This window comes from Diabrotica virgifera, chromosome 1 (genome assembly GCF_917563875.1).
Source record: "Diabrotica virgifera virgifera chromosome 1, PGI_DIABVI_V3a".
Taxonomy (NCBI): Eukaryota; Metazoa; Arthropoda; class Insecta; order Coleoptera; family Chrysomelidae; genus Diabrotica; species Diabrotica virgifera.
The window spans coordinates 77633543-77645847 of NC_065443.1; the positions used below are offsets into that span (position 1 = coordinate 77633543).

Genomic DNA, 12305 nt, shown 5'->3' on the forward strand with positions numbered 1-12305 from the left:
CCCAAGATTTGAAACAAAACGAAGATGCCATCGATCTCGATGAAGATGACTAAAAAACTATTTGTATTTGTGTTTGTAAATTCGTATTTTAGTGTAAATAAATATTTGTTTACGTAATTCTACGTTTTTTCTGCATAGATCTATTAAGTTACTTATAAAAGCAATGTTATTAAGGGTGGTTTTTACGGGTTGAAATATTATGATTTTATATCTTAAAGCATAAAACAATCATTATTTAACCAATCAAAACCAAATTTTACCCATATTAAGGTTTACCCATATTACCCATATTAATCAAAAAATTGCGAGGTTTTGTCATTATTTCACCTTCATTTTCTGGCTTATAAAAATCATTAATTACCTGAAAGCTTCTTTTATTTCCTTTTTTTTCTAAAATTACTGATATGTATGAGATATATATGATTTCTCCCTAGACTGCAACATAAATATATCCTTTATCAAAACAGCATTGTACTTTGTACAAAACTTTTATTACTCAAAACCAGATCTTACCCATGTGGTGATCCGAAATGAATTTGGACTCATCTGGAAAGAATGCTTTGTTCCAAGAGATGGTTTATAGCTGTAAACATAGCAACCATTTGATTATGTTTCATAGCATTCAGACTTAATAAAGGTGTTATAGTGCCTATCGACAAAAATAAGATCGGGAGGAGTGCGAGAGCAATTACCCTATTAAATACCACACACAAAATTCTAGTAAACATACTAAAAATGGGACTTAAATCATACCACGAACGAATATTAAGAGAATATACCAGAACGGGTTCAGACCGGGGAGATCGGCAGTTAAAATCATACGTACAGTGGAGCAGTTCATAGATTTCAAAAGCGATATTGATACAACAAATCGGACGATAATGATAGGAGCTAGACTATTTTAGAATCCCAAAACAATTAAGACATAATATGCTAACAGTGAGTCTAAACACCACAGCCAAAATAAGTTCCAACGGAACAACTTCTGAGGAGATCAAAATAAATAAAAGCGTAAAACAAGTAACTTTGTCTACCCGACACTGTTTAACCTGATATTAGAAGCAGTGATGAAGAGGACAAACTTCGTAAACAAAATCATGATTACAGATCAAACTCAATTGACATAATAATCATAGCCTAGAGCAGATGACCTAGTCATCATAGCAAAGACGAAGATATTACTTATAAGAGTTATTGAAAAATTAGATAATGAAGCAAAGAAGATTGGGCTTGAGCTAAACCAGAACAAAACAAAATACATGACTATAGGGAAAGATGACACAACAACTCAGAAACATCTAATAGCACAGAATAATAAATTTTAAACTTTATCCACATTTAGCTACCTGGTAAGTAACAACAATAGGAAAAACAGAAAAAGAGAGAACAGAAAAAAATTCTTAATGGCAAAAAACATCTGCACTGAGAAGAAAGTTACTCTAAGTAAAGGAACAAAGATGAACCTACATAACACCTTAAATATATTCGTTGTTACAAAAGGGATGGAGATAATGAGGATTAACAACAAAGAGGAAGATACTGGGCCTCAATATAATAAGAGAGGAAGAAAGCAAAATGAAGCCAAATATCGAAATTGAAGAAGTATGAAAGGGAGAAAATATAGTCATATAAATAAAACCTCTTCGCTTAGAATGGATAGGACATAGAGACACCCACACTCAGATATGCTGAGAAGGATAACTACCTGGATGCCAATATGGCACAGGTGTAGAGTAAGGCGTAGAAATAGATGGCTGGATGATGTGAAAGAACATACAATATGTGCGGTACCATACAGAACATAAAACATGCTCTGACTTGTCCAAAATGGTCTACTACCTGCAGCCTCGACAACCCATGGCTTAAATTTGTTCTGAAGCTATTTATCTCGTGCCATGTTAAGGCCATCGGTACATAATTCGCAAATATTTTACGGCTATCCCTACTATTTCTGTCTTTAGACGGCAAATTACGTGTATGTTGTTCTGAAGCTATTTATTTATTTATTTATTTTATATAAGCTTTCTGAAGTATTTTGACAACGAAACCCGATTTGGGCTTCGAAACGTTAATAAATTCATTTTTTAGTAAAATTGTGGCTTATTTCCCATAAAAAAATACGTAAATTACGTGTAGTAAAATTGTCACTGGTATGGATATGTAAACTTTACTTGAAAATGTGACAATGTCATCATTAACTTTAAAGATGGCTTTTGAATGTTATTGGATAACTGTTACTTCTATAATTAATTGCCTTAATTATTAATTCAGTTAATTAAAATGATAATTTTTTTCACTACCTATGTATTCAGTGACTGTAATAATTTATCTACTGTACAACAAAAACTAATAATCAATCGAGAAAAGAGGAAAAATGATAAAGTGATTTTTTCATAATATATTGTTACTGTGAAAAGCTTACAATTTTGAACATCTTTAACAACAAAATACTTGGATCACTGAATATATCCTGATGTAATCTCTGCTTGGATCTTCCATAAATAATAAGCAATAAATAACTTTTTATTAAGATCACGTCTTAAATAAATTATTTATCAAAAATACACTATCAATATTATTTAATCAGCAACTCAAAATATTCCCGATGTCATTTCAAATATTTAAAATTGTCACTGTCTGACTGACAATATGCTGACATTATTTTATTCAACTGCGTTGTATGACAAAGATAGATTTGGAAAATATTACCACAGACATTGTGTTCATTTTTTCGAATCCTGAAAAAAACAGAAAATATTTTTGAAAACACGCAGAATGAAAGACTAAATTATTACCGAGGAAAGTCCCTAAGAATAAATAAAAAGTTTATTTTGAATGAGATATTTGAAATTAAAAATCACACTAAATTTTCTCTTAGTTTTTCACCCCTGTAACTTATTAAAATAAACATTATAGAAGTTCTCAGGGACTTTCAGCCCTAATAACGTAATCTTTCATTCTGCGTTTAAATTTTTCAAAAATACTTATTAATTTTCTCAGGATTCGAAAAAAATATATCCCATTTGAATAGCATTGGTGCAGAAACTACGTACCCATCCCCTTAATGCAATTTAGTATTTTTATTGGTAATAAGCCACAGTTGTATTTTAAAATAAGTTTATTTGAAGTTTCGATTTCTACTTCGAAAAGCGTTCTCGAAATACAAAACATTAACAAATTAAACAAATTTTGTCTTTGTTACTTTGTAAAAAAAACCTTCTAATAATTTAATTTTATCTGACTCATTCTAACTGACAATTCAGAGATATATTATACTGGGACGACTTTCTTGACAAATAGTTCATTGAAATATATCAAATACACTTTAACTTAAGACCTCATGATACATCCCGACAAGTATTTGATCTTACATTTAGTTTACTCTAAATATTAATACCAAACTCTGATTTTATGATTCTGATATTATAAAACATAAATAATATTGTCTCGATATGTTATGGACTTACTAATAGTGGTATTTTCTTTTTATCAATTTTCTCTTTTTATATGAGTAATCACATCCTACTACATTCTGCTGAGGAATTTGAGACGCATTTGGTTTCATTTAATATAATTTAATTCGCTTCTTTGATTTTCTCGTTTTACCATTTGTGTTGTTCATAATATTTTGTATAATGTGTAATGTTTTCAATTTTGTTAATTTCGGATGTTTTGATTCAGTTTTTTTAAGTATTTTTATTTTTACCATTTTATCATTTAGCCCGACTCACGCTCGGTGCCATCTAGGTTCCGGGTCGGATGGTGTGAAATTTGCTACCGGCTGCCAAGGTGTGAGGGACCAGGCACCTGGCAGAAATTGTGCGACTGAATCCCAATTTTCATTTAATTTAAGAAAATGTCAGCCAATTGGTACATGGAACGTCCAGGGACTGATCCAGAACCCTGTAAAGTTACACATAATTGAAAAAGAAATGGCAGACCACAATCTTTCGGTACTGGGACTCTCAGAAACTCGGTGGAGAGGAAAAGGACATTTTAAAACAACTGCTGGCAACGTCGTCTATTTTTCAGGCCCATATAACAAAAGTAAAGCTGGAGTCGCAATAATTGTACCCTCTAAACTTAACGACTGCGGAATTGGATATAAATACTATTTATGACAGGATAATATCCCTTAAAATGAGAATATCCACCAACACCCTACACCTTGTCCAGGTATACGCTCCTACAACAGCTGCACAAGAAGAAGACTTCAACAGGTTCTATGGTCGTCTAGAAGAAACTGTTCGCGCTATTCCGAATCGTGAACTTGTCATAATTTTAGGAGATTTTATTGAAGGAGTGCTGGGCAAAAATGGACTGGGACAGAGAAATGAGAATGGCGACCGTATAGTGGAGTTCTGTGTAGAACAACATCTTACAATTACAAACACGTTATATCAACATCATCCACGTAGATTATACACATGCCTGTATAAATAATTATGTAAATGTTTATATTATTGAATAGAGAATTAAAGAACCTTTCAAATGAGCTAGCACACGACCCCTATTCTCATTTAAAAAAAAACATCGATTACGTCATTACGCCCAGATGGATGACGTCACTAGCATACCATATATGCCTCAATATCATAACTTAAAAATAAAAATCGACCTGTTTCGGGATTTTTCCTTAAAGTCGCCGGTTTACGAAATAACGAATTTATTCCTTTCATTTGCAGCATAGTGCATACACATGCAACGGTGAAAAATAGTGTGGCACACGCTTGATTACCAATTAAAAAACAAAGGAGTTTTGAATATTGTATTGCAACAAACTCTTCGGGATTTCATCAATCTATGTTTAAAGAATTTCTACCTTGGCAACATTCAAATTTTCAGTTTTTCACATAGTTTTTGAGGGTTAAAAATGGCCGATTTCGAAATGTTTCAATTTTTAATCGCTTATATGTCAAAAACTATCAGCTATATAGAAAAGTCGCTAAAGACCTTTTCTGTTTGGAATGATCCAAAAAACCTAAAAAACTTTGTTCCATGCAAAAAAAATAATTTTAGGAAAAAAAACAAAAAAAAAACGTTTAAAAAATTTTTGACCCACTTTTGGTCCTGGCAACATGCAAATTTGTTAAAAGGGGTCCTTTTTGAGTAAGATTGTGCAAAAAATCCGAATCGGAATATTTTTCCTAGCGGATGCGCAGTGGCTTTCTGGACTAATATAAGATATAAGTTATGATTATGAGACGATAATAATTCGGTTTCTTTCCCGTGTAATTACATGATATTTTGAAGGCTAATAAACTACCTAGGGAGATTTAATTATAATACAGAAATAACCGTTTATTATATTTACAGTTTAAATTTACAAAATATTTTAATTTTATATTTTAAACTTGATCAGAGTTACTCTTTGGAAGTTAACGTTTTGTGATACTTATAGGTAGACAACCCTACATACACTAAACTAGTCAAAATAATGGCGAATGCGTCGGGTTTACGAAATGGAAATTAAAATATTAAAATCTCCTATAATTATAATTAAACTAAAAATTAAATCAATACATGTTTATTTATTATATAGCACTTTTTTAATCCTAATTAATATATACAGTATGTCCCTGTAAGTTGTATCCATATGGAAAACTTTTTTATTATCGATTTTACGAAAAAAAGTTATTCTTCATAAAAAGCTCTGCATGGTCCAAAACCTAAAATTTAACCATCTAATATCAAATTTTTTGAATAATATACGAGGTATGTCAAAAAGTTTGAATTTCACTAAAGAGTAAAGTAGCTTTATTTTTCACAATATTGAAAATTTCTATTATGAAAAGTTGTTTGGAATTAAAAACTATATTTTGGTATGCAATTACATCCTTCTTTTTGGAAAAATTTTTTTTTTTGAAAAATTATGGATAACTAACATTATTTTCAGTTACTTCAATTCAGCTAACTCTTTTATTATTAATTTTACGAAAAAAAGTGATTCTTAATAAAAAGTTTTGCATGGTCTAAAACCTAAAATACAACCGTATTATGTCAAATTTTATCAATTTTATACGAGGTATGTCAAAAAATATGAATTTAGCTCAATAGTAAAATACGTTTATTTTTCACAATATCGAAAATTGTTAATATGAAAAGTTATTTATAATTAAAAACTATGTTTCAGTATGTAATTACGTCCTTCTAATTGAAATATTCTGAACTATAAAGGTACTTTACTTTTGATCTAAATTTTTTTTGACATACGAGTACCTCGTATAAAATTTATAAAATTTGATATAAGATGGTTGTATTTGAGGTTTAAGACCATCCAGAACTTTTTATTAAGAAACACTTTTTTTCGTAAAATTAGTAATAAGAGATATCAGAATTGAAATAACTGAACATAATGTTAGTTATCCATAATTTTTCAAAAAAAAAAGGATTTAGTCGCATACTAGAATATAGTTTTTAATTCCAAACAACTTTTCATAATAGAAATTTTCAATATTGTGAAAAATAAAGCTACTTTACTCTTGAGTGAAATTCAAACTTTTTGACATACCTCGTATAATATTCAAAAAATTTGATAATTGATGGTTAAATATTAGGTTTTGGACCATGCAGAGCTTTTTATGAAGAATAACTTTTTTTCGTAAAATCAATAATAAAAAAGTTTTCCATATGGATACAACTTACAGGGACATACTGTATATATATATATATATATATATATATATATATATTTGTATATATATATATATATATATATATATATATATATATATATATATATATATGTATATTATAACCATACAGTTATCTTATTTAATTTTAGTTTTTCTTCGAAATGGTAGTTGCTTGAAACGCAATGGTAGGGGAGCCCAAGCGGGGATTTTTGTAGTTACTCGAGCGCGTCAGATTATTACATGGGGAGAAACCTTGTACCCTGAAAATGTACCTCTACCATATATGGGCTCTTAATGCAGGGGAGTTCGTTAAGGCAGGGCCGAAGAAAAAATCTATATCTTTAGAAAAATCGTCAGATTAAGATAAGGCAAGTTAAGTACATGTTAAGTACAGCAAAACAGTGTATATTTCAAAAATCTGACGATTTGAGCGGGGTGTAAGGAAATGGGTGAGTCCCAAAGTTTCACAAGGAAAAAGCGAATAATTCGCGAAATGAATGACAGATCGAAAAACTAAAAAATAAGTGCTCAATATTTTTTAAAAATCTATCGAATGATACCAAACACGACTTCCCACGGAGAGGGGTGGGGGGTAAATTAAAAATTTTAAATACGAATCCCGCTATATTTCGCAAAATGAACCTCAGATCGAAAAACTGAAAAATACACTTATTCAATATTTTTAAAAAATCTATCTAATGACACCAAACACGACCCCCACGGAGGTGGAGTGGGGGGTTACTTTAAAATCTTAAATAGGAGCCCCCATTTTTTATTGCAGTAAAAATAAGTAACTTTTATTCGAGACATTTTTTCGAATTATGGATAGATCGCGCTATAATCTAAAAAAACGATTGTTGGAAATGGAAAATTAAATTAAAAAATGGAAAGTCTCAACTAAAATGGAAAACTTTACTTAACTTTTTTTGGTTTTAGGACCTACTCCTCACAACCCAGTAGGTCCCCATAACGCTCGAGTGACTGCACATTTAGCATACTTTGCTCCCCTACCACAACAAAAACCTAAACTGTTTTCTGTAACATCATTTTCTATTTTCTGGGCGAAAATTGAACTGTCAATCAAGTAAGCATCTGATGTTAAGATCTGTTAATGAGGAGAAAATTTATCACAATAACAAAGGGTTCACAGAACATTGTTTTTTAAGGCGTCTTAAAATTCTGTTGAAAATTTATGCTTACTTATTCGTCCATTTTGAGCTCATTAAAACTTATTTAAATAAACTTACCCGCACCGGTATGGGCGCCCTTATAATTTCTGACAAAGTTGCCCTGACCCACGGTTATTAGACTTTATTACGGTTTTCTTGTCCGACGGTGGTGGGGAGACTTATATTTTTGACTTTACGTCACAAGAGTTTACATTCCCATATTTTTAAATTATTTTCGATCATTGAATGTGTGTTATTGTGTATATATGTGTATTATTTGTGTTATTATGAAATAATAAGACAAATAGTACACATTTTATCTTATACCGGGTGGCGAATCGTAAAAAGGGCCATAGGAAACTCAATGTAAAGTTCTGAATTGTTGAATTCCTGCTTCCCTAATTATTCTACATCAAAAGTCATGAGAGAATACTTGTAGAGAATTAAAATCTGTATTAAAATCAAAAGTTAAAATTGTTCTACGATTTAAATGCATTCCAAAATTTTGAAAAATATGATACATTTGCCACAATAGGTATGCGTGTAAAAGTAAGGCCACACGTTACTATTTAACTGACAGTATTGACTGAATAAAAAAATCTTTATTATTAATGCTTTCTCCGCAACTGAGGGTATCTTATCAACTGTATTGTTTTTAAAAAATAGATGATAAAATAGAAATATTGACAGTTCAAAAATGTGATCATTATTGCATTGTGTGTGGCCTAAGTTTGGGCTGAAAAATAAAATGTATTACATTTTTACAAAATTTTGGAATATGTTTAATTACGTAGACCAATTTTAACAGTTATTTCCAATACAGATTTCAATCCTCTTCAAATAGTTTCTAATGTCTTTTGATGTAAAATAATTATTAGGGAAGCTGGAATTCAACAGCTCAGAATTTTACATTGAGTTTATGCAAAACTTTGACGCATGTCAAAATTCTCAATGTGTTTTAATTGTATTCATTTTTTTCGAATCCTGAGAAAACTAATAAATATTTTTGAAAAATTTAAACTCAGAATGAAAGACTACATTATTACCGAGGACTGAAAGTCCCTGAAAACTTCTATCATGTTTATTTTAATAAGTTACAGGGCTGAAAATAAAAGAGAAGTGTGATATTTAATTTCAAATATTTCATTCAATAGAATCTGCTTGTTTATTCTAAGGGGCTTTCCGCCCTCGGTAATAATGTAATCTTGCATCCTGCGTTTAAATTTTTCTAAAATACTTGGTAACACAAAATGCATTATGTAGCTGTGGGTCTTTTGGAGACTTAAATCATATATTTTTTAATTGCAATAATTATAACTTAAATACAAAAATTCTAATACAATCACTTATTCAAAAGAATTATTTACCACCTTACCATATCCATAATGTTGTATGTACCACTGATATGAACATATTAAATCTGCTAGTTAGTTTTCTCAAAAGTAATAATATATATTTATAAATGTTTATAATATGAATTTATTTTATTATCGTACATGATTATCTTGATAATTATGACATAAAAAAAAATCTGTGGCAAATGGACTTGCATCCAAGCCAAAAACAAGCACACACATACACACATAAAATACTTGGTTTTCTCAGGATTCGAAAAAAATCATATTACGATTCAAATGACAGTAAACTCTCGTGACGTAATCTCACCCTTAATGTTCATTGGTTAGTCGATTTAGGCAACCGTAGTAATGTCTAAGAACCGTGGCCCTGACCTCCTAATTTTTTTTTCGGTACTTTTTACAAATTTGGCAAGCAATGAACAATGAACAGGGTTTAGCAGGAATGCCATAGAAAAGATTTTTAATGAGATGTCTTTTCAATTAAAATTTTCCAAATATTTTTAGAAAATTTAAACAATATTAAAATTATCACCTTACCCTACACTACATCAGGATTATCAGAAGGCTGCGCAGTTTTAATTGTTTTTACTATTGATATATCAACAGTGTTTATTATTATCATAGTTGTGTCAGTTCTTGGCTATTTTAAGATGTCTTTGAGTGCAGAAAATGTTGCATCGCTTATTGCTCTTATTCAGGACGAAAAACGTCAAGATTACGCAGCTAAAAGATACGAAGTTTCACGCAGTATAGTTCAATGTGTCTTTGGTATGGAGACAGGAAACAGGACGTCCTAGAACAGGTCCCGAGAGAAGAAAACTCATCGGGACGACTGTTTTCTAGTGTCTTCGGTACCAAGAAATTGTCATTTAACTACCATAGAAGTTAGAAACGTGTTTTTTTTAGAAGAATGGGAAGCAATTCCACCGAATGAAGTTTTAAACTTAATTAACAGTATGCCCAGAAGAATGAATGTCGTTATACAGATTCGTGGAGGTAATACGAGGTATTAATTAGGTTGAGAAGTAATAATTCGTACAGGTTTCTTTGTTATTTTTATTTTATTTCTGAAGATAATTGAATAGGTACCAATTTTATTTATTTTTTTTGTATTAGTTTGTAAGTACGTATATTGTTCTCTTTAAATACAAGTTTTTCTTACGAATTTCCTGTGCTAAACATATCTTAAAACGCTATAAGTATCAGAGCATGCTAATCGTCGATAAAAGCTATAATCAAAGTAAAGTGTGTTTCCACAATTTTATCAAAAATTCGTGGGGTGTATTTTGTGACATTCAAAACGAAGCATTATAATTTGTCCATATAATCTATATTGCTGTATGAAGTGAATAGATGGAGTTACAGAGACACTATTCTTTGTTTTTAAATCAGAAGGAGTACACTAAAAAGACAGTTTCACACCCAAGAAAATCACCAAGAAAAATCACCAAATACCTACATCTTCTTTTTTGGTTGATCATATCGGCCTTCGACGGAAATCCATAAATATTATATTATACCAATACGTCGCTAAGAGTTCTAAAAATAACTGTTTTTTATAAAAAATCAGAATAACAATTTAAAAATTAAAGGACTAATGCAGAAAACACAAAAAATCACCGATATAAATTAATTAACGTATGAAATGACGGTAGTGTCAACATTCCATAAATGTCATTAGTGTCAACATTTCATAAATGTCATTAGTGTCAAAATTTTATAACAGTGGAGTAAACTAAAAAGACAGATTAACACCCAAGAAAGTCACTGGAAAATCACCAAATACATCTTCTTTTTTTGGTTGATTATATCGGCCTTCGACGGCAATCAATAAATATTATATTATACCAATACGTTGCTAAGAGTTCTAAAAATATCTGCTTTTTTATGAAAACACAGACTAACAATTTAAAAATTAAAGGAATAACGCAGAAAACACAAAAAATCGCCGATATAAATTAATTAACCTATGAAATGACGGTAGTGTTAACTTTTCATAAATGTCATTAGTGTCAAAATGTTATTACAGTGGAGTAAACTTGTCCGAGGTTGCACCAATTACAAACAAGTATTACAGCCAGTAAATTTGAATTACTCTTCCTGGTTTAAAAACAGAGCATAGTAAAATTTTTAAAACGTTTGAAATGTTTCACATAATATGTACATAAAAACAGTACGTATAAGGTAGATGAACTGAATAAGAAATATTAAAATAAACAGAAATAATTTAAAAAATGAAGTTAATTTTTCAGAGAAATACAAACTACTACACCTCATAATGCATGACAGAATTGTTGGAACAAGAGGCCCATGCCTACGAATAACATACTATTAGCTTCGAAATATTCGTAAGGCGTTGTTTGCTGATTTTTTTCAAACTGCCGCAAACCAAGTTATTATAGCCAATATATGACGATGATGATGAATATGATATCCAACCGTATCATCAGATACTTTTAGAAGACTAGAAGATACTAGAAGAAAATCAGGTTTCTATTATCTGTATGGAGATGTAAAAAAATATTCTTTTCAGCATTAAAATGTGAAAACCTTGAATTATCCATGTCTGTCTGCCCATCCGCGTCCGTAACACCTCCGTTATTAGGACAGATAGAAAGAGAAATATTGTCTGGTTAATTGGTCTTTACCAAAGACATCAAAATTAAAAAAAAAAAAAAGACAAATGAGTTGTCGAATAAGAAAGTATAACCCAAAGATGGTACTAATGGTGAGACATTTGACCTCAGACCTACTATTCCAGAGTTGCAACCGGAAGAAATTTTAAAATTGCGTAAATAGTACAAGGAATATATTATTCGACGAGTCCTAACAATAGGAGAACAAATATACACTTCCGGTTTCATGTCTGTATGTCCGTCCGTCTGTATGTACGTGAATACAACTCCTCTGTTATAAGAACATATAGAATGACAAGTGAAGTGTCGAATGAAAGTTAATAACCCAAAGATGGTAATAACGTTAAGAAAAATGTTATCTAGGACCTACGGTTCTACAGTTGTAACCAAAAGTACTTTTAAAGTCGCCCAAATAGTGCAACAGACTCTTCAAAGCAAATGCAACGGCAAAAAAGACTCAAAGTTAGTCAAATTGTATAAAATAGACACACAGTTACACGAAAGTTC

General features: G+C 30.6%; 1 protein-coding gene across 1 annotated transcript in view; it reads right to left on the reverse strand.

The window, feature by feature from the left end:
• LOC114349406 (uncharacterized) overlaps positions 1-12305 on the reverse strand; it is a 257935-nt gene that overhangs the window by 178341 nt on the left and 67289 nt on the right. The gene's annotated exons all lie outside the window — the stretch shown is intronic.